We start from the raw sequence: 23,861 nt of genomic DNA, 5'->3' as shown, positions 1-23,861 counted from the left end.
GTCTTGGAGACATATTGAAAATGCAGACATCTTATAGACGTCTGGGTGGTGTGTGTGTGTGTGTGTTCAGAACAACGAGCACTGTGAATTGTAACAGCTTCAGTTACAGAGAAACACTCGATGCGTCACCTGGCGATACTCCCACACAGTGGATCAGGTGGTGAAGATTAATTTAATGCTTAGAAGAAAGATGCCATGTGATGAAAGAGTACTTTGTACTAATGTGTTTTACATAATATCTATATCCTCTGAGCAAAGATTATATAACTGTTCAAAGTTTGGCCAACCTGAGGGGCATGGGTGCACCACTATAGGCAAACACACACAGTGTTGCACTATTTTCCTGTTATTAAAGCAGCTTTGAAACAATATGTATTGTTAAAATATACATAAAGGTGACTTGACTTCACTCGGTTAGTATTAGACTGAAATGTAAAGACTCTCCAGAAGAGGAAGATGCAAGATTAGAAGATGCATCTGAAGGTGGAAGTAATGTTATCTAAAAAATAATATTGTAGGCCTAATATTTGTTTGACAGCAAAAAAGGAATAAGGCATAAACAGATAAAACACGAATAGATTATCCCCGTGATATAAAAAATAAAACAATTCAAACAAAAAAATCATAGGCTGCTACATTTCTTCCCAAATATGAATAGTATTGTAGAAATAAGCAGCAGGCGCGTATTTTTCTTTCATCCTTTGGGAAAAGCGTCGTGGATGGCGGTGGTCCCCTGTTCCCGGTTCCCGGTGATTGACAGCGCCGGTTGGACCATCCCCCACCGGCGTGCGGAGAGTGCGCGAGCGCGTCGTTGCGCACATCGTGATCCGGTGGATGCGGAGGGACACGCGCGCGCGGGGTCACCTTCCATCACTGCGAGCGAGCGAGCGAGGAAACCGCACGCACGGCATTCATTTCGGTAGGAAACAATCTTATTTTCATGTTACGGCATGGCGAATATTATTGTATGGTGCATATTTTCACTGGGTGTTGCTGTGTTGATGTGTTTCTTCTGTTCAGACCTCGCTTCCTTATTATACCTTGAATATTTGTTCGTGCTTGTGCATGCGGTATATTTCGTGCACATCTTGGCACGAAATCATGTTAAATACCGACATGTCCACGCGAAGAAAATAAAAGCGATCGCGTTAACCGCGCGTCGTTATGGCTTTACTGACCTTTGTTAAAATATTCAAATCAAGCTATCCATCCATCGAGTAAATAGGCTTGGTTGAAATTAAACATCACTGTAGTGAATGAAATATAGGGGATTTCATTAGAAAAGAAAGGTCACTTTGAATAGCCTATACAGCACAAATCATGCCAAAGAAAAATCAGAGCAAGCTTAGGCCATGTTGATGATCAGGATCGCTTATTTCTAACGTTATGAACATCAAACATGAAATATCACCTATGATAGAGACGGTTTATCTTCAAGAGCACTGCTGGTTAGCCAGATGGCGAGAGGTGATCAACAAAACAAATATCACCAGATAATATAGAAATATCAGTCAGTTCGGGATTATTTCGTTCAACATTCGATGAAAATCATTCAGGCATCGGGCACGTTTGCTGTAAAACCTGTCGGAAAATAACGCAATTCAAGGAAGGCATCTCGACTGGTCGTTATGTAACAGCTAGCAACAACAACAACACTGAACACTTGACAGTCATCGATGAAGAAAAGCGCGAACCGTGACATAATCTGCGATAATTACCTCACGGAAGACATGTGAACGAATTTGTGTTTTTATTTTGCATTTATTTTGGTCATAGACTGTGATAATTCATCGGTACGTCCTCTAACCGTCTCATAATACACGAAAAGCACACTTGACTTATATTGGCAAAAGGTTGTGTGTATCGATCAGAAGCACCTCCAGGAGATTTTGATGGACGTTGACGCGCCCTTGCGTCATCATCCATTGCATGTTTAATACAGATCATTTTGGTAGCCAAACAATAAAAATAAATAAATTGGTAGCCAATCATACTGCTTCATTCTTTCAGATGACCACATAAGATCTATCAGGCTCTGTATTTTAATATCATACACATATTAATTTGATAAAGCAACCATGCCTCGAGTTTGAGTTGTTTGGTCGGTCACTGGCTATATTTTTAAAACAAAATATCATCGGTATATTTAAATATGGAATTATTTCAATGTAATTGTATGATATTGCTGAGGTTAAAAAACAGTAGTCCCTAAATCTTCTTTTTTTTTCAAGTTAATTTATGTTGCTCAGTCATACTACATACTTGGAGATGTCTTGCAGTGTTATGACTTTGCCTGGGTAAATATCCATTTGTTTTGCTGTGTCTATTGAATTGTTTCTGGACGTTAGCTGTGTGTCGGTCGCTGTCCGCGGTACTGAAAGCAGATGTGTCCTCGAGAGTTTAGAAAATGTCTTAGCTCGTGTTTCCATTCATATTTTCATGAATGTTTTGTAAAAATCAACAACTTTCTCCAGCGTTCTCACCAAAAGGACAGTGTACTATTAAACATTAAAAGAAACAAAAATAAGATATTGGCGGAAACACAGGTGTGTTGAATTTTCTCACACATTGCACAAGTTGTGTGTGGCAGAATGAGACGCATCGGGTTCGTGCATTATATCATTATATGAGTATTAAAATGGATATTCCACAAAACACAGCAGAGAGGAAATAAGCTTTTCTCATTTAGTGTTTAACTGTGTTTGTGTTCTGTCGGAAAGATGATTATTTGACTGAATATGGAGCTGATGTCAACTGAGCCATAATTTGGGTATATGAATCTCGATCACACAGCCAACAGTGACTGAATGGATTTGATCTTTTAGACTAATGAATGTTTGTATGTTGAAGCTTCAGGCTAATGAAGAGTGTAAAGCTTTCAATATGTCAGTCCGAGACCATCCGAGCATTTTAGAGCTTTTATTTCAAAAGCCTAATTGAAGAAGAAGAAGAGATGGGAGAAATATATGCAATTATCAAATCTTCATGTATCACCGCTCCATCAGGCTGGGTGTATGTGTTTCCATGAACGCCATGAACTCTCAGCCTCAGTCCCTCTGGAGTAACCCGGGGTTATGTGTCTCGCTCAAGGGCGAAATGGCTCATCGGTTTTGAGATTTAACCATTAAACCACACTATCTACAACAGAAGGAAGCTTACCTTCATAACGCTCCTGTCTGCTATGTAGACAACCACTGAACGAGCAGGACAGGCTGTACTCTCCTTCCTTTGCCCCCTCACACACTACATAGCGTCGTCTTCTTAGGCGCTCACCATCAGCGTCATTCCCTGTAATGTGTGTGTGTTTCTACAGCAGTTGTCTGTCAGATTCAGTCTGACTTCAGATCATAGTTCAGTTAGATCAAGTTCATACACCCGAACCCTGCTGCACGTTTGCTTCAATCATCCCTTCAATATTAGCCTCTTTGTGGAGCTGCTGTGCGTTGATGTAATGATCAGACTGAAATGATTTGGGATCTTGTTAAAAAATAAACTTTGACACTTTTGGAAGTCTGAATGTTCATCATGTGAATGTTCTCCATGTGGTTCGTGAGCACCACACACTTCTTAGACTGAAAAAAAAAAAACTTTCCATTTTCTGCTTGGTCACTTATGAATATTAGATTCAGGGTGAGTTCAGTTCACAGTTCGCTTGGTTGGTTTAGGCCGGACCAAAAAATAACTGGTGTAGTCGTGGTCCACTTAGCGTTTACGTTGGCACTTTTAGTATCAAACCTAAAGAGACCGAATCTAAAGGCATAGGGAGACTGTATGTTCACAACCTGACCGGTCGGCTTATATTACGTATTTTTCAGGACAAAATTTACCGAACCTTCAAAACAATGCTGTCTTCTGGGCTAAAAGCACTCGGTGTATGTGCGCAGCTACATATGATGGTATTTTGACCAGCTGAGAACTCGTGAAGAGCTTATATAATGTGTAAAGGAGTCAACAGCGTCAGAAATCCCAGTTTAGTTGGGAACGGGGCCCGGTTCGCATGAAAAGTTGGTCATGTGAAAGCGGTCATGCGGATCTGGGAGTGCGCCGGGGTACCGAACCCGAGATTTCCTGAAGGAGGAGTGGGGTGCACTCGAACTGTGCCACGATTCGCGTGAATGTGAAAGACACCTGGACTCGGCAGCGCAGTTGTTCAGGAAGAGTGTGAAACTAGACCAACGGTGCGGGGGCGCCGGGAACAATTGACCCTTCGCAGGGAGTTTGATTGACAGGTGATCTGACCAATCATACTTCGCCATCCGCCATTTTGTCCGACAAAGCAGTCAGGAGAGTTAGTGGATGAACATGGGAGGATTTGAACTTGAGAAGCGGAGTGTACTGACGCCTTTCCGCGGTTAAAACCACATTCCTTCTGATGTTCATTCATGTTTATTTGATGCTATAAATGAACTAGAAGGAAGAGATGATCGGTTCACGAGCAGCTTTAACTGAGGCTCTACAGCGATCTGTCAGACACATTAAAGAGCCACAAAACACTATTTATTGTTTACATTTCTTTAAAAAAAATACCAAATTTGAAAGGTGAGACTTTGTTAAATATCAAAAGTAGCCTGGTCTGTCCTGTCTGTCAGCGTGTTGTCAGTGTCCTCTCTGCTCAGCAATGTTTTTTTTCACTGCGTGAGAACATGGTGTGTGTGTGTGAGAGCGGTGTAGCTTGTCGGACATAGCAACAGTAACTAAAGGGGACGGGTCTTTGCGAATGGTCAATTGCGTTCGGAATCGGACCGCAGCAAACGCAGCAAACCGCACCAGAGTTTGTTTGGAAGTGGACCGATCTTTTCAGCAACCTGCTTGATTGGTGCGCACCAGGCAGCGTTCGGCAATCGATCGCACCAGGGTTTGTTTTAATCAAACCAGTCCCAGACAGCAACATAGTGTCGGCCCAGATCCGGCCCACATCTGGTACAGGTGGAGTTCACATGATGTGTACCAGATGTGGCCTGGATCTGGGTTGACACCTGGGAGAAAAAACACCTGCTAAATAACTCAACCAAAGAACACACTAAATGCTGGGAGAGTGTGCCTGTTAGCCTATATATATTTGACAAATATGTTAGTGCTGTTTTCTACATTAATAGGCCTATTCATTATATTCTAAGTAACTTTAGTTGTCTCAGATTCAGATGACTTCTTGGGTGGAGAAGGTGGGACTGTTTCCATTTTTACCCCCACCACATTCACGTCTCGAGAGTCGAGAGCATCCCTTAGGCAGCTGTCAGTTCCTCTTCTTCAGTGGCAGGACTGGTTCCCAGCATGCACTGCAGCATGGATGACTCATGCAAACTACTGTGCTGCTGTTTACTGAGCTGCAGGCACTGATGTTGAGTTTGTTGCTCCTTTACGGCATGGTTATTGAGCGTCACCATTACGTTTATCAATCGCTTCCATGGGACTCAAAAAAGGAAATTCTGAAGACTGTGCTGATCGCTGTTTTCCATACGCTCAGTTACAATGAAGATTTGTTTGAGAAATATTTGTTTCTGCTGCACATACTGTATAGAAAATGTATGCAACAGTCTTCAGTGCCAGACTTCATCCAGGCCACTAGCCCTTACATGGCCTCACTCAGGCTTTCTACCAAGAGGAAATCGCTCTTTAATTCACAGGATGAATCTTAAATGAGGCAATTGTGTCTGGCAATGGTCTCGTGACATGTAGATAAAAGACTAGGACTTAAGCTGTGCTCTTACAGTTGTAGTAGCACACAAAGCCTCTGAAATGTCTGCTGAATGGCACTTGCCAAGTGTGCTTTATTAATAATCAGTTTTATAATTAAATGGACATGGTAGTCTTGGCTTCTATAGCATTAGTTTGCTCAGCAAAACCTTTACAAAGTCAACACATCAAGGGTGCATGTCATCACTGAATCTTCACTGTAGGATGCAGCAATCAATGCCTTAATTGTCATTTATTTATTTACAATGGAAATTATTTGGTATGATAGGCTTAATATATATTATTATAATGTTATATGACTGTGTATAAAATAGAATTGGAATAGATTTATTTAAATTAGTAGATCAGAAACATCACAACGTGGAATGGATATACTGTAGTCACAGTCAGAATGTGTATCAAATAAAAAAAGTCTCACATAATATTTGTAAATAAAATATTTTAATTTCAGACAGACAGGGATAATAATGTGGCAAGCACCTGTTGACTGAATGCTGAACAGATGCTTCTGTTGATTATATTGTAAAGTATTTAGTTTAAAATACAAGATAAATAAGAAGAAGAGCAAGAAGATTTCAAGAAAAATAAGATAAATTATTAAATAAGATAAAAAGCAAAATCCTTTTTTTTTTGCATCTTGTTGCATCCACACAAAAACAGGTAAGACATTTAGCGTTTGAATTGTTCCAATATGATCTAATATGTGATTATACATAAAATTACCAATTACCTTAAAAAAATTGCAAGGCATCATTGCTGTAGAAATGCTCTTATTTTTGCAGAAGAGTGACTCAGAGCTAACAAGCCTGAACTAAAGTTTGGTCAATTGTCTACACAGGTCACTTAGCACTATAATTATTATTTATTTTTTTTTGTCAGAGACAATAAAATCAATGGCTTAAATAGATATAGCTTTGAATGCAGTAACACATATTAATGACTGCTAAATGTCCATTTAATGACAGAATTAATTGGTTGCAGACTTCACAGGTCAACAAATCGGATTAATCATTTAAGACCTAATCTTGTGGGGTGGGATGGGGTTAATGAAAAGGTTTAGCTATAGAAACAATGCAGAATTTACCTGTGTTTATGAAGCATGTGCAGTTGGAATTTATAAAGTCAGCATTGGGTTTAAAGCACATGGGGAGCGAACAGTTATATCAGGAAGTTATTTATAGCTTATCTGAAATCTGTAATTTGTGTCTTGACCAAGAAATAATAAAGAGAGACTGGTTTTATGCTCCCTACTTATACTCACAACTCTATAGCTCTACAATATGAGGTTCAGATGTTACATTTCTTGTACCATTATTATCTGACCAGGGTGCTCCCTATACACAGATCATGCAGTCTACATAGGACTCCTGTCCCCCCGGGGAGACACTAAAGACGTTATGTAAGGACCGATGGTAGTCAGATGATCACCTCGCTTCCAGTCCCACCTGGTCAGAAGATTAGCTTGTTCTCTACCCATGGTTTAGTTTAGTTTAGTTTATTAAGATCCCCATTAGCTACTGCAAAAACAGTAGCTATTCTTCCTGGGGTCTATAGACTTCAACACCAAAAAAATATTCTTATAGCATAAAACCATACATTATGTAGACAAAAATGGAGTGTACACATTCATACATAACAATACAACAACGTACTAAATAATAATAAATAAAAAAAACAATAAAACAACAGCTCTACATTATTCATTATCACAATACACAGTTACAGCAATACTACTATAGGGTTCATAATTTTCACAATGTTCATCCTCTTTTCAACCATTCATATCAAAAAAGAAACATATAAATAATAACAACTATTCAAATGTAAATAAATAAAGTCTTAATCTTTTACGAAAATTCATTGCATTCATTCCCAAAATCAAAAACTGCGGAAGAGAATTCCATGCCACCATTGCTCTATACAGCACCGTCCTTTGTATAAGGTTAGTTCGACATGGAGGTAACTGAGGTTTTCTGAGTTGTGAGATCCAGGCAGTCAGCGTGCGCTCAGTGCTCATGTTCCCCGCCTGGAACAGCCTTTCCTCGGCTAGGCTAGTCCTTCTCACGTTTGCTGCTGGCGTTGATGTCTCTGTAGTGCTTAAACATGAGGTATAATTCGTCTTGTGGGTAACTATCTGATGATCTTTTTTCTCATTAATGTATAATTTTTTTCCTGGGATTCTGGGAAATTGTTTTTGGCTTTGGGCAATGTGAAATTTCATAACTTTATATATTTAGGCTATTTAACTTCACCGTTGTAGCTAGAATGCTGACTTTGTATGTTTGACTGAATTGTTTGCTTATACTTTTATAATGGCTATTATTGATCATTAAAACTGGCATTTAACACAAAGAGACAGGGTTGTGTTGTTCATATTTCATTTTATTACAGTGAAGACAATCAGAGTACATACTCACATATTGCCTGAACCACATATTAATGTTTCATATTTTTTTAAATGCAGACGATTCCTTTTGTTATACATGCCGTGAAGATAAATGTACGCTTTGTCTGAACCACACTTGTGTGGCTATTTATATGTTCAAGATTTTTTAAATGAAAATGAAAAGATGCAGAGTGGTGTTTTATAACATATTTTGTTTTATTGTTGCCTAAAATATACATACAGAGATAACCGGAGTAGTCAGAGCGAGCTGAGTAATGCTATCAAGTACGCAGCTGTACCATTTACAGAATTTTATCCGAACTTTCTGTCCTTGGTGTTGATAAACGCCTCTGCAGTCTCTAATGAGCTGAATTAGGTGTTAGATGAGGGAGATGTGCAGTGCCGGAGGTCCACAGGACAGGTTTAAGAAGCACTGCCATAGAAGAGCCATTTCCTCCCCAGCAACCTTTTAGTGTACAGTTCTTAAAGGTGGGGTATGTGATTTGCAAAACGGCTGGCAGATTTTGAAAATACACAACTCAAATGGTCCTACCTTCTTTCATTTGACTCCACCCATTCAAAGAACATGGACATGGATGGGGGGAGGGGGGGATGGTACGACCGATTGATTGACGCACTTACTGTCAAATGATTCTAGGTGGTCTTGGAAATGATTGGCTGGAGTTTTTCGAGTCCTGCCCGTTCCACAGATGATTAAATTGCTTCATTTTTATTTCAGTGCTTCTAACTCAGTGGCTGTAAGTGGGTTAGAAATAGGATTTTAAGTGATTTTGAAAAAATGGCCAAAAAAGAGAATTACATACCCCACCTTTAAAATAACCAATTTTTTTCATAGTGTGAAGAACATTTAAATAATCTTCTAAATAACCTTTTCCTCTATAAAGAACCTTTAGTGGAATGGGATGTTTCCATGAATGTTAAAGGTTTTCATGGAAGCATAGATGCCAAAAACTAAAAAAATTTTTTAAGAGAGTAAGGTCTGGAGATAACAACTGGAGTGATCTACAGACTGATGAAGCAGTTATGGGGATCCCTGGAGGTCCAACTGAACAACAGAATGGAGATAATAATAATAATAATAATTTGTTACATTTATATAGCGCTTTTTTCGGAGACCTCAAAGCGCTTTACATAGAACGGGGGGGAATCTCCTCAACCACCACCAATGTGCAGCATCCACCTGGCAGCCATATTGCGCCAGAACTCCCACCACACACCAGCGTACTGGTGGAGAGGAGAATCAGTATATGGGGATGATTAGGAGGCCATGATGGACAGAGGCCAAGGGGAAAATTTGGCCAGGATGCCGGGGTTAAACCCCTACTCTTTTTCGAGGACATCCTTGGATTTTTAATGACCACAGAGAGTCAGAACCTCGATTTAACGTCTGATCCGAAGGACGGGATGCATTGTGGAACTAGGCCAATTTTGAACTGAACTGCATTTGCTTTTTGTAACTGATCAGTCCAAAAGAAAATATTTTTAAGAGTGTAAGGTCTGGAGATAACAACTGGAGTGAGCTACAGACTGATGAAGCAGTTATGGGGATCCCTGGAGGTCCAACCGAACAACAGAATGGAGATGCAAAGTGGAACTAGGCCAATTTTGAACTTTGATCAGTCCATTAGTCTTTGGTCTTATCTACAGTTCCAGGACTTGACTGGAGGGTTCCTGCCCTCACTTTCCCCTTATCCACTGTCTTCAACTAATGAGGCTACACCTGAGAGTAACTACTTGGGGAACTTGAGAAACCAGCTTGCCAGTGACATGTACCATCCAGTACGCCCTTCAATACCTCAATATATCTCCCAGTAACTTAAGAAGGTTTCCCAGACTTTGAATAGTGTGGAGCCAAAGATGGAGGACCTCATTAGGCATCCTTGACCTAGATGTCTTCAAGGACATGTTTCTCTCTCTTCATGCTACACGAAGACCAGGCCCAGAAACATGTTCAAACAACACTGATCTAACATGAGCACATTGGATCAGGATAAACCACCAAGAGAGTGGAAGGAGCTCCACACACACAGACACAAAGTCCCCTTGCAATCTAAACCAATTGCAATACGTCTACCATGCACAGATTAGTTTGGATAATTCTGAACTAGCCTTTATGCTTCACAGAGGCAATCTCCACCTGGACAAATCTGGTGGCACAATATAGATGACATTCTTTATTTCTTCATTGTGTTCAACAGTTTTCAATCTCTCAGAAGGTACAACAGACAAGGAAATGCTGTCTATTTTTATCTCATTCTGGCTGCGGTCCAAGCGGTGGTAGTAGTGAGTGGTGACTAGTGTCTTCGCAAACCTTTTCCCGAGGGTCAGTTTAGGTTTTGTTATTTATTGTGATAAATGTTAAAGAAAATGTCATCTGTATTGCTCAAGAAAGAAGTGGGCTACACAGCCAACATAAATGTCAGAGAGGTCACAAACTCATCCTGTTTCTAACATAACCTGAACGGATGCTTGGGAACGTTGTTCAACAGAGCAAGCTCATTAAAAAGCTGCTAGATCTGCTGAAAAACTGTTTTAAATGGGAAACTGCTGCTTCAGTGACAGATGCTGTAAGTGCTCCACAGAGAGCAAAGGAAACAAACAGACATAAAGATTCAACAGAGTGTGTACTCAGCAAAATAGTTAGTCATCTACAACAGTGATAGGTCTATGGATTAAGTCTATGGTTGGTAACATTTGTCATTAAAGAGGATGGTGGATAGGTTTGCCGTATAATACGGAATCGTCCCGTATTTAAGGCATCAATGAAGCGTCCCGGATGAAAGCCATACAGAACGCAGTTAGTCCCGTATTTTCAGGCATACGCTCTACATGGAGAATTACCATTTCTTTGAGACAAATCTTTGTTTGATTTGCAAACATAGACGTTCACGGAAGGCTTTAAGACCCAGCAGAATCCTCTACCGGCTGCCGCTCCCGATTCACAGCCATCGGGACTCGCTTTAAACGGCAAATCCATTAATCACTGTCCGCGGTTTGATTCCGGCTAATCAGTTTGGGCGACTACAAACAACGTGATTATTGTTCATGAGTCCAACATTCAGCAACGCAAGAAAACATGCAATCTACCTGAGGGGAGACGTTATCCAAAATCTTTCACTATTGTAAGTTAATGTTAAATAGAGAAAAACATTTGACATTAAAGTAACTTGTAGCGTAGGCTAATTGGTTGGACCTCGGAAACACAAAATAACCAATAAAATCTCAAGCACCAAAAGCAGCCCATACTAATCATCTAAGTTCTCTCTATCTGGAAAGTAGGCCTATGTAGGCTACTTTTCATTTATTTTTATACATACATGGTTGCAAAAACATTTAGGCCTAATTAAGCTTTGTTTTGGTAGTAATTTCAAAGACGTTCAGTTATTGTGCTTTTAAATTTTGTGCCATCTACTGTATGTATCTTCCTGACAAAAAAAATATATATATGTGTATCGTTTTTAATAGAGGTTGATGATACAGTAATATCCTATATTGAAAATGGGTAAAATTAAACTATTTCAACATGGAGCCATATAGGGCCTTTAAAAAAAGATTACAAAATAAAAGTTTATTAAGAATAGAAGGATATAAAGATATCTGTATTACTTTTAGAGTCACAGGCACACACACACTTTGGAAAAATATTTATGGTTTATTTATAATGATTTATGGCACTCAGTAATGTTCAATTGTGTTGATAGAAAAAAACCAAGATACATTTCTAGTTTCAAAATTATTTGTTCCTCAGAAAATGTGCGACCATTGAAAATGTGTACTAATTTACTAATGGAGCCACATTAACATCCCTATATATTGGGACTTACAATTATATTCGGCCTTAAAAATTAAGAAACCAAAATGGTCTTTGTTAAGAATTAGAATCTAAAAGGATATTAAGATATTTTTAATATGAGTGACAGGCATGCAAACTTTGGGCAAAAAAAACAAAAGTAGTGCTTTTTCGCATTGTTTAAATGTCACCGTTGGCATAGCTATAATAAAAAAAAGATGGATACAGTCAACCGATTTAACTAATAGACCTAACAATCTCAACCTAATATTTTGGGTTTCTTCTTCATTTACATTTGTCTTTCTTCAGAATTTTTTTTTTTGTACAAAAACACAAATTTGAGCCGGGAAAGTCTGTCATTTGGTTGATTTTTCCATGAAATGACCCACATGTGTTTGTCTGAGAACCTTTTATACATCTTTTGTACACATATTTAACGCAGATGATAAAATGATATGCACTGTGTGGTACAGTACAAATATTTTGAGTGTCCGTTATTCTGTTCCTTATTTTCCTTAAAAAAAACACATTGTCCCTTATTTTCCTTTCCATAAGTTGACAACCCTATCGGTGGAGTCGACAGCCATTTTTAAGTAAAAGGGGTGTATTCATAACACAAACCATGGATGCATTGAAAGACTATGAACCAAAATGATGAGTTTCCATGTTACACACGCTCTTGCACAAGTGATTAGGATGATAACAATGAACTCACATCCTACATAAAGGGTAAAGCAGTGACTTTTCAGTGCTTTAGTAAAAGATAAATGGTGAATACATTATTGTGCAGATATGTCACTCTTCCTGTTCTTAGCCAATTTTTTTGGGCAATTATTATTATATGTTACAAATGAAATAGTCCTCTTTGTTGAGCACTTCAGTTGCTTGTCTTAGAAAGTTGATTCTTCGACTGGGAATTGAATGGATTCAAAAATATGCCCGAGGCAGTTTTAAATAATCTTCGGTGACTGAAGTATTTACGCATTCGGCAGATGCCTTTGTCTAAAGCAACTTACAGCGTATTATACATTTTATCAGTATGCAGGTCTAATAGTGTAGTAGAATGTGATGAGGAAATGAAGTAATCTATCTTGCACAAGCAATTGTTTTGGGTTAAAGGGCACCTATTATGACATTTAAAATGTTCCTAATGTTGTTTAGGGAGTCCCCAACAACAGTTGTACGGGCATGCAATGACAAAAAACACTTTTGTTGTCGTATAATATGCATTTATTTTTACCTGATTTGCTCACCGACTCCCAAATGATTCGTTCAACGACTCGTTTTTCCAAACCCCTCCTTTGCGCGACGCTAATCTGCGATTGGTCAGATGACCCAGCAGTGTTTACAGAGATAATACTTATTGTTTAACACGGAGTACAATGATGCTTTTATCAATTAAATTGTATTATAATAATGATTAAAGTCCACTGCTTTGTAGTTTGTAGTAAAAAACTAAAAATAAGATAAAGAATTTAATGTTATGTTAGCGAGCATAGCCCAGAGTTCATATTGTAAAAGCACAATCAGTCTTTGTTTGAGTTAGCCCAATGCATAAACATAACGTTTTTACAAAAAAAAAAATGCAGTTACGTTACGACGAGGTATTACTCTATTCTTTAAGACAACTCCGAAAACAACGACAAACACTTCACATATCTCAATACAATTGCCATTGAAGACCTAGAAGCTAAACGGTGCTTACACAACAAACAAAATAATTATTAAGCATGCTACATAAAACATAGAAGCAACAATTATTAATAACACTTACAGGTTGTGATACGGAGGAGGAAGCTGATGTAAATACACTTGGAACTGAACCTTCCTTCAATATCAGCGGCTCGCGAATCCAAGTTTGATTGCATTTAAAGCAATCGTCTTCAAAATGGCGCGAACAAAGCACAAGACTCGGACTATACTTCTGTGGTATAGTTGTATATATGAATTGTAGCCACTTAGTCTTCAAATGCTCCTCCTTGGGCAGATGAAAAAAGTTGGCCTTTGAGTCGCACTTCAGAACACAGCGTCTCGTCGCCATGATGGTTTCAAGTTTTCCCTGCTGGCCTTGGAGCGCAATAAGTGGGCGTATCGTATTCAAATAACTTGACAAGTTGACGTCATCTTGTCAGAGAAAAAGCTTCAGTCTTCTAACGATTCATAAAAATGACTCAGAGTCGACTCACTTTTGAAAGACAATAACTTTATATACGGTGCACTTTCATATTTCAAACTTTGCAGGATGTTTTTGTTCACTTAGATCTATGTTACACACTACATGAAAGGTAAATTTCAAAATTCCATAATAGGTGCCCTTTTTGACCTCAGTTGGCACAGAGAACTGAATGGGCATTCATTGCCAGAGTTCATGTGATTTTCTTCTCAGTTGAAGATCACACCACTGTTAGCCACTACTAGACCGCACCACTCTATTCTCTTTTCTTTGCATGTCAAGAATGTCCATTCTAGCATGACTTCAGCTTCACCAGGAGTCCAGTGTGCAGTAGGAAAGCATTGCAGATTCACTGTATAAGATTTTCTGCCTGTTCTACTTACGAACCACCCTTACACTAATCAGGTAGTCCCGATGCTGATAGAAATAAAAGCAAGTGGGACATGACTGTTATTTATATCAATGCAAGCGGCACAAATCTGGTAATGCTGTTGTTTCTCACCGGCATCATCTTAGGCTGTGTTCACACTTGTCATGTTTGTTTAGATTAAAACAAACCCTGGTGCGATTGCTCTGTTAGTGCGGTTCATTTGAATAAGTGTGAACGCTGCCGTCTGAACCCTGGTGCCACCAAACAAGAGGACCGAGACGCTGAAAAGATGAGACTCGATCCGCTTCCAAACGAACTCTGATGTGGTCCGAATTAAATATGAATGCAACACTGACCAAAGACACCAAAAACAGGACATTATGTCATAGATGCGACCCTAAGAAGCACAGACTGTTAATTTGTTCTCGTCATAGTCGTGATGTTGCCCATCACAGTTAACACAGTCTCACCCCAAAACGTCACATACTGACGGGTCTTGACCATACGGCAACATACGACGAAAAGGGTACCCTTTAACGTCCATGTGTGACGATTCGGGTATGGTTGGGTTTAGGTATGCATTAGGGTACCGCTAGGAGGCGCTGCTGGTGCGCTTATGTCTGCGTCTCATATTGACGTTATAGGGGTACCCTTTTCGTCGTATGTTGACGTATGGTCAAGACCCGTCAGTATATGACGTTTTGGGGTGAGACCGGGCTGTCACAGTTCAGTTCAGGATCAGAACCACGTCTCCTCTCCTCACAGCAGATCTTCATGTGTGTGTGTGTGACGGAGGGATTCCTGACGCTGTTTTGACTCCTTTACACATTATATAAGCTCTTCACGAGTTCTCAGCTGGTCAAAATATCCTCGTATGTAGGCTACGCACATACAACGAGCACATTTAGCCCAGAACACAGCATTGTTTTGGATGTTCGGTAAGTTCTGTTGTGAAATATATGTAATATAAGCCAACCAATCTGGTTGTGAACATACAGTTCAAATGTGAACGCTAAGTGGACCCGGACCAAATGAACCAAGCGAACCGAACCCATGTACACACCTGTCGTGTCTGTTTGGTGTTTGTTCATGTTGCTTGTTTTATGTAATTCCACTTTCTTAATGTGATTTAGTCATGTTTTTCCTGCTTGTTCGTGTGTCATGTTCTCGTTGGTTCATTGGCTTGTTATCTTATCATTTCTGTCTTTTCATTGGTTCATGTTCATCAGTTCCACTTTGTCATTGGTTGTTGTTGTCTTGTATTTCCCCTTGTCCATGTGTTTAAGCCCTCATTCTTACTTGTTGTTAAAAGTTGGTTTACTGAAATCACTTTTGGTGTTATGGTTTATGTTAAATAGTGATGGGAGAAACAAAGATTTTCAGAGCTTTGAATCAATTGAACCAATTTCTTAGCGAAATGATTCAGTTTCGAAGCGTTGGAAACGCCACACGCTGCTGACCTCTGCTGGTCGAAACTGTGGAAATGCAACACAAACTCATGCATTAAAACACCTTCTACAAACACAATTTAAATGTTTTTTTGAAAGTAAACTATCAACTAATCATCTAATAAGATTTAATATGTGTTCTTTTATCAATTTTCAAGGCTTGTTTTGTTTGTTTCATTGATGGCTCAGCTAAACATGCGAATAAGAGACTATTACACTACTATTATTCCATTTAATTATACCAATGTCTCATTAAAACTGTATAAAACTGATCAGAGATCAGGTAAAACCCATAGACACGTGTTCAATGGGTCATCGTCTCAGTAAATCCACATGATTCATGTGTTCACAGATATCATCGCCCAACAGCGGTGAACCATTGACATTTCTAAACATTGTTAAACCGTTATGACGAGACAAAGCCTCGTGACAAAACTTTGGCTGTTTGAAACAAAAGATTTGTAAAGGTTTCGAAGCTTCCTGAAGAAGTGTTTCAAAATCACCCATGACTAATGGTCACGTCTGCTCAAGTTCATGTTCAGGTCCGGTTTTATTTTTATTTTTTTGTATGTTTAACTTTACTTCAACTCACCTGCAGTGGACTGTCATTACAATATATGTAGTCTAACTTGGGAATAGTCCAGGGACTGGAACATAACCTTTCAATATTGAGCCCTTGATCAATACATTCAGCCTCCAGGTTCTTCCAGGGTGGCTGTCTCTATATTTAATAAACTGTTTAATAACCGGTAAGCAATAACAGCCATACTCTCAAACCCTTAACTGGGAACATGAATCTTTGTTTGTGTCCCAAAACACAATCCATAATTTCCTCCATCTCCTCTGTGTCTTCCACATAATCGATGTCAATTGAGTTGAGTTGAGATGAGCAGGTTTCTAACATCTTTCGGTCACAGGGTTTAGACCTCTTATTAGTTTCACTGTAAGAACATCTACTGGTCTATTTTCAGTTTTGCTCAATACTTGAAATATGTAGAAATATTGACTTTTTGAATTGACTTTACTAATAAGTTGAAGTAAATAAAGAGGTTTATACATAAAAATGCCAACCATGTGCATATGCTCCCTATCCAATGCCATTTTGTATTTAAAGGGCACCTATTATGGAATTTTGAAATGTACCTTTCATGTAGTGTGTAACATAGATCTAAGTGAACAAAAACATCCTGCAAAGTTTGAAATATGAAAGTGCACCGTATATAAAGTTATTGTCTTTCAAAAGTGAGAGTCGACTCGGAGTCATTTTTATGAATCGTTAGAAGACCGAAGCTTTTTCTCTGACTAGATGACATTTATTGCGCTCCAAGGCCAGCAGGGAAAACATCATGGCGACGAGACGCTGTGTTCTGAAGTGCGACTCAAAAGCCAACTTTTTTCATCTGCCCGAGGAGCATTTGAAGACTAAGTGGCTACAATTCATATATACAACTATACCACAGAAGTATAGTCCGAGCCTTGTGCTTTGTTCGCGCCATTTTGAAGAAGATTGCTTTTTAAATGCAATCAAACTTGGATTCGCGAGCCGGCTGATATTGAAGGAAGGTTCATTTCTAAGTGTATTTGCATCAGCTTCCTCCTCCGTATCACAACCTGTAAGTGTTATTAATAATTGTTGCTTTTATGTTTTATGCTTAATAATTATTTTGTTTGTTGTGTAAGCACCGTTTAGCTTCTAGGTCTTCAATGACAATTGTATTGAGATATGTGAAGTGTTTGTCGTTGTTTTCGGAGTTGTCTTAAAGAATAGAGTAATACCTCGTAGTAACGTAACTGCATTTTTTTTTTTTTGTAAAAACGTTATGTTTATTGCATCGGGCTAATGCAAACAAAGACTGATTGTGCTTTTACAATATGAACTCTGGGCTATGCTCGCTAACATAACATTAAATTCTTTATCTTATTTTTAGTTTTTTACTACAAACTACAAAGCAGTGGACTATAATCATTATTATAACACGATTTAATTGATAAAAGCATCATTGTACTCCGTGTTAAACAATAAGTATTATCTCTGTAAACACTGCTGGGTCATCTGACCAATCGCAGATTAGCGTCGCGCAAAGGAGGGGTTTGAAAAAATGAGTCGTTGAACGAATCATTTGGGAGTCGGTGAGCAAATCAGGTAAAAATAAATGCATATTATACGACAACAAAAGTGTTTTTTGACATTGCATGCATGTAAAACTGTTGTTGGGGACTCCTAAACAACATTAGGAACATTTTAAATGTCATAATAGGTGCCCTTTAAACTTTTAGGTCAAAGTAGGTAATATTGTTAGCTTAGCTAAATAGAAACAGGTCTATAATACCTGGACTGGGCTAGCATTCCTCTTCATCTCGACGGCAGTTTCTCGGCTTGCGCCGGATCCTCCTGAAAGTGCACGGTTTGAATGTGTTGATCTCTGCTAATGGAGTCTTTTACTCAAAAACCATGACTCTGCAGATACAGCACACAGGTCAAAGTATCATGAGCCGCCTGATGTCAAAGGCAGCAGACTGACTGTCAAAGCCCATTTCATGCTTTTAAGATTCCTCCTTAAATTGTAAACTGACAGATAGATTTGTAGTTTACAGTTGCTTGCGAACATTTTCCAAATGTTTTCATGTGGTCAGAAAGCAGAGTTAGCTTTGACTGTATGTTGCCCACAGAGTAGTGCAGTTAGTGTGTCTCCCAGCAGGTGCTGCTAACTGGACCGTGCTAACCAGCTCTGACCGCTTGCTGAAAATCAGCTTAGGCTCTTGGTTTCACGTGAGGAGTGCTATTGGCTTTTCCTTTCCATCCTTTCAAAACTGATGTAGCCCTATCTGGATAATGATGGTGTCAAATGGAAATACTATGGTATTTAGATACAGTATACCATCCCATGGTTCTCCACTGTACTCCAAAAATGCAATGATAGCAGTTTTTCATGACCAGAAAGCCATGTCAATAGGTTTTGAGACAAGGCCTACATTTTCCTTTGTAGTAAAAGTTGTACAGATGTGAATTATAATGCCATTGTAGCATTTAATGTTTGCTAGTCTGTAACTTATGCTAATGGTAACAATATACATGTAAGGATTTCATCCAATAAGTCTTCCAGTCCCGTCTCAGTTCTTTGATTTGATGAGCTTAAATGTGTGACAAGTTTGTCCATTAGTATATATTATTGTATGTGTAGTTACTATATCGCTTTAAATGATTTTGAAGCATGGCCAAGCAGAAGTGATGGGTTTGCTAGATGTGTGAAGCACTTCAGGGAACATTTCTCCAGGAGCGCAGTGAACATCTGTTCTACAAGCTAATGCTGTTTATATGTATTGTTGTGTGGCAAATGATTCCTAGGAAATATGACAGTGTCTTTCTCTTTGATATTAAAACTAATGTGTGTGTATTGTCTTTATTAACCCTTAAAAAGTATACTTTATGTAGTTAGCATACTAATATCAATGTACTAGAAGTATACTTACTGTTTCAATACTACACTCTCAAAAAATGCTGGGTTGTTTCAACCCAATTTTGAGTCAAATATGGACAAACCCAAACGTTGGGTTAAAAATGTAATTAAAAAATGTAACCCAACGGTTGGGTTTGTCCATATTTGACCCAAAATTGGGTTGAAACACCCAACATTTTTAAGAGTGTACTTAGGACTGAATTGTCCCACTTTTTAGTGTATAAAAGTATCCTTTTAAGTATACTTTAAGAGTAAATGTTTTAACCCTCTTTTTGGTGTTAACAAATCTACTGTCAGGATTTACTGAAGACACGCCGTGTAACATTAGCGCTGAAAGGCATGGACAGGGTTATTGTTGCTGTTGACCTTATTGCATATATGCATTTGTAGGAGTTTCCCGTTCAGACCCAACATTTATGGAGTATTTAAATGAATCACACAAGGTGAGATTAAGGCCCCTTTACACGATGGGAAAAACGCAGGTATTTCTCTGCGTTTTGGCCTGTCATTTACACAAAAACGCCGTTTTTATCCCAGAAAACGATTATTTCTAAAAACTCCGGCCAAAGTGGAGATTTCTGAAAACGCCGGTTATATGTTGTCGTGTCAACTGGGAGAAACGGGGTTTTAGGTTCTCTCTTGTCGATTCTGAGGATTCTGATTGGCTTGCATGGCTTTATCCTTCTCCCTACACTGCCGCCCATAGGTTTAGCATAGTTATAAAGGCGCTCGACAGTGTATTTATGCGGGTTGTGTGCACGATGTTATTATTGAAAACGGAGGGGGAGAAATATTCGTTTCTCTAAATACCCGGCTATGTGTAAATGTGGCCTAATATATACACTACCAGTGGACTAGCCTATGCACAAACATCCAGATACTCAGAATTAGCATCATATCTGTTTTCTTTATAAATCAATATTTCCAAACAATGCAAGTTTGTTATTATGTAAAACTATGTGAAAAAAGTATTTAATAGGCTATACTCAATCAAAATAGTAAACACAGCTACAAGCTAAGTATGCTTAGAATACTTAATTTAAGTATCGATCAAAAGATTGAGTACATGTATAGGCCAAATATACTTCAGTATAAATAAGTGCAATAGTACATAAAGTACATAAAAAGACTGAAAGTATACTTTTTCATTTTTAGTTTAAAAGAAGTATACTGATAATAGCACACTTGATTAACTGCTTTTTCATATTTTTTGGGCTTAATGGCTATCTAACATTAGCAAATATCTTTGCATATTCAATAAGCGACACAAATAAAACAACAATTAACAGATTAATATTAAAATATAAATTTTAGATTAAAATAAATCCTCAACTGAAGTAAATATTTCCTTAGTTTTTGTTTTGTTTTTGTTTTAACTGTTCTATATGTAATTTTTATTTTTTATTTTTTGCAAAAATATCCATGTTTTAGCACATACAGACACAATATTTTGTACATATGTAACAGGGTTTGGAGGGTCTCGGTATGAAGATGATTTAGTAATTTAATCAACGATTTGTTTACTATTACAGTGAACAACTGAACTAGTTTACTGGCACATCAATAATCTACTGTAAAGTAAATGCTGTCTTCCTCTGGTCATGTGACTGCGTTGGCGAAGAGCGATGATCTGTGACAGGACTGCATGAATCTCATTCAGGGAAATAACACATATTTGGGACTGTAGCTTTGCATCTCTCATCCCGTCTCCTGCTTCTCTCTCTTTCTATCTTGATTTTGGTCACGCGTTCTCTTGCCAACAGCCTGATGGGAGCGTCACGTGTGTGTGTGTGTGTGTGTGTGTGTGTGTGTGTGTGTGTGACATGTGTGTGACGTGCTGAGTTTAGAGATAAACCACTGAACATCTTAAGGTGGAGCTCAACCACTAGACAAGATCATCTCTCCTTTTTTATATTTACTATACAAAATCATTCCGGAAAATAGATGTTTCTAACGATCGCTGTGTCGCCAGAGGATCACAAACACACATTCTCTCTCTCTCTCTGATGATTAATCTCTTAATGGCCGTTCTTCCACATTACATCAGACCCCTTCAACCTCCAGTCACATGACTTGCTTAATCATCGCTCAGCCAATCAGGCTTCTTCTGGTGAAAGCCCTATCTGAGGGAGCGCTGTTCCCTGGCAACTCCCAGCATGCTTTTCTTACATGCTGTAAGCTCCTCGGTTATTAGCTGTGGCGTCTCGGCTCTGATCTGTTTAGCCAGAGCTCACCTTAGTCTCTCTCTCTCTCTCTCTCTCTCTCTCTCTCTCTCTCTCTCTCTCTCTCTCTCTCTCTCTCTCTCTCTCTCTCTCTCTCTCTCTCTCTCTCTCTCTCTCTCTCTCTCTCACTCACTCACTCTCCTCCCTCACCAGTTACAACATTTGCTACATCCTTTCATTTGTTTCCAGTTTCTTTGTTTATCTCAGGCAAAGGGAAGTCCTTCCTTGCGGTTCAAATATATTAGACAGAGCTATCAACTCTTTTATTTATTCGAGCACACATGCATGCGCTAAAGAGTCTGGAAAAAAGGGATTGAATTTAGTTTGATTTAATTTTCACACCATTTTATATTAGTTTGAGCTGTAGCTAAGGGTATGTTTACACGACAACGATATACTTAAAACGGAGAAGTTTTTCCTTAGGTTTTTCCACGTACAGATGACACCATTGTCAAAACGATCCCCATTCACAAACGACTTAAAGCACTGTGACGACTGTATTCTGCTGCCAGGCCATTAGATGGCGATGAAACACTATAGACTGAACACGTAATATGCATGTGCATGACATCATAGCTTCAGAGACTCGCAATTTTGTTGTTTAAACGGAGACCTTTTTCAAAAACTTGCACTTTGAAACCCATTTTCACACACACAAAACGCTGATGTCGTGTAAATGAACGGCCAAAACGCATAAAAAGTTCATGTTTTTAGTTGGAAACGGTGTCGTGTAAACGGCCCCTAGTTCTGGCGAGCAGGATGAGTGGCGTGATGGATAATGAGATTGGTATCTCTCACGACAGTGAAGGATGAGAGAAGACCAGGCCTGGACTTTACCTTGTGTTGTGTTTCTGTGTGTGCGACAGTTTGGGGATTTTGTAGTGCTGATATTTTGTGCTAATGTTTCTCAGCACAATCATGCCTCCTTTCTATGTAAATTAGGCTTATTATAGGTTTGTGCCTCATTTGTCTGCCACAGTTAACAATGCTCTATTTCCGCTTGTGGGAAGCAAACAGATTTTTATTTAAAATATACTTTGTTTCCCTAGCAATTAGGGCAGCAATAATTCATCAAATGATGGAGAGGAGCATTATCTGAGCTTTTTAATGATGGAGAAGAGCATGGAGCGATGTATCCGGTCAAGCCTCCTTTTCAGCATTCACATTATTATGATCAAAAGTCGGTTTAACTGATCAGAAGTTTCAAATCATATGTGCATTATTAAAGTCAAATGACTGTGAAAGTAGGCACTGCAAATCATAATGCAGTGCTGTGAGGGACTGTGGAACCAAATCTAATATAAAGTTTGTTTCTATTACTTCATTGGTGTGTTTCTGAACTGATAATGCATGCAATTTGTGAGAAAATTAATTTTGCATGCAACGGATAAGTTTGCTTATAATGCAGTAAGTATTTGCATACAAAAGGTAAGAGCGTGAATAATGGATGCACATTCCTTCTGATAAACCTTTTGCATTTTTACATTTATGTTCTAAGCAAGTGCTTTCTTATATACAAAACATACCAAAGGGCCCATAACAAATAACTGTTGAACATATAGTCTGGTATGGACCAGACAGCTCGTGTCAGTAAATGCTTGAGAACACAGTTGCTGCTGGGAGACTGGTGTGATATATTTAGCTGCAGTCTCTGAAATCTGCTTACTATAATAGGTTTACATGTATGTGCGGTAGTTTTCATTCACTAGACATTTGTTAACACAGTGTTTTCAAAGAAAACCATCCAAGAAATAGTGATATTATGTGCTATGTCATGAAAAAAGCAGTGCAGCATTTATCTTAGAGTCACAATTATTCTTTGTCCTGATCCCATTTCTCCCCTATTCTTTGGTTTCCCTGAAGCTCAACTAGTCTCACACATAGCAAGACGTTCAGACTGACGGATTTCATTGGCCAATGACTGACCAGAGGCCGTCTGACTGACATGTAAAGCAACCAATCACAGTTCATATAGTTTGCGTCATGTTTCATTCGAATGATTAATTCAAGAACGCTGTGCAAGTTTACTGCAGTGAGCGCTCATAGTCACAGTTATAAACACGACGGCGGTCTTCTTCCATGAGGGGGTTTGGCCATCGCCACTCGAAGGCAAGCCTGCAAACGCCTGTTAACGCTGCGCTACACAAGGAAGCAGACGAGAACTTTTTTTTTTTAAATGGATGTCAATGGAGGAGAGGCTTCACTACGCTGAATAAACCGCTAAAGAAATAGCTTATCATTTAATGAATCAACAGCCCATCGGCTAATCTTCAACATATTTGCTCTTAAACATTCATTT

The 23,861-nt window shown here is 38.7% G+C and overlaps 1 protein-coding gene across 2 annotated transcripts in view; it reads left to right on the top strand.

Moving 5' to 3' along the window:
* The first annotated feature begins 755 nt into the window (after positions 1–755).
* Positions 756–23,861, top strand: part of pacsin1a (protein kinase C and casein kinase substrate in neurons 1a) — a 56,432-nt gene continuing 33,326 nt past the window's right edge. For both annotated transcript variants that reach the window (XR_013794913.1, XM_079589049.1), the window contains exon 1: positions 756–919. The gene's annotated coding sequence lies outside the window, so the exon portion shown is untranslated. The remainder of the gene's footprint in view (positions 920–23,861) is intronic.

The sequence above is a fragment of the Phoxinus phoxinus genome, assembly GCF_949152265.1.
Source record: "Phoxinus phoxinus genome assembly, chromosome: 18".
Lineage (NCBI taxonomy): Eukaryota > Metazoa > Chordata > Actinopteri > Cypriniformes > Leuciscidae > Phoxinus > Phoxinus phoxinus.
Note: the sequence above shows the minus strand (reverse complement) of the source record. Positions and strands in the feature narration are given on the sequence as shown.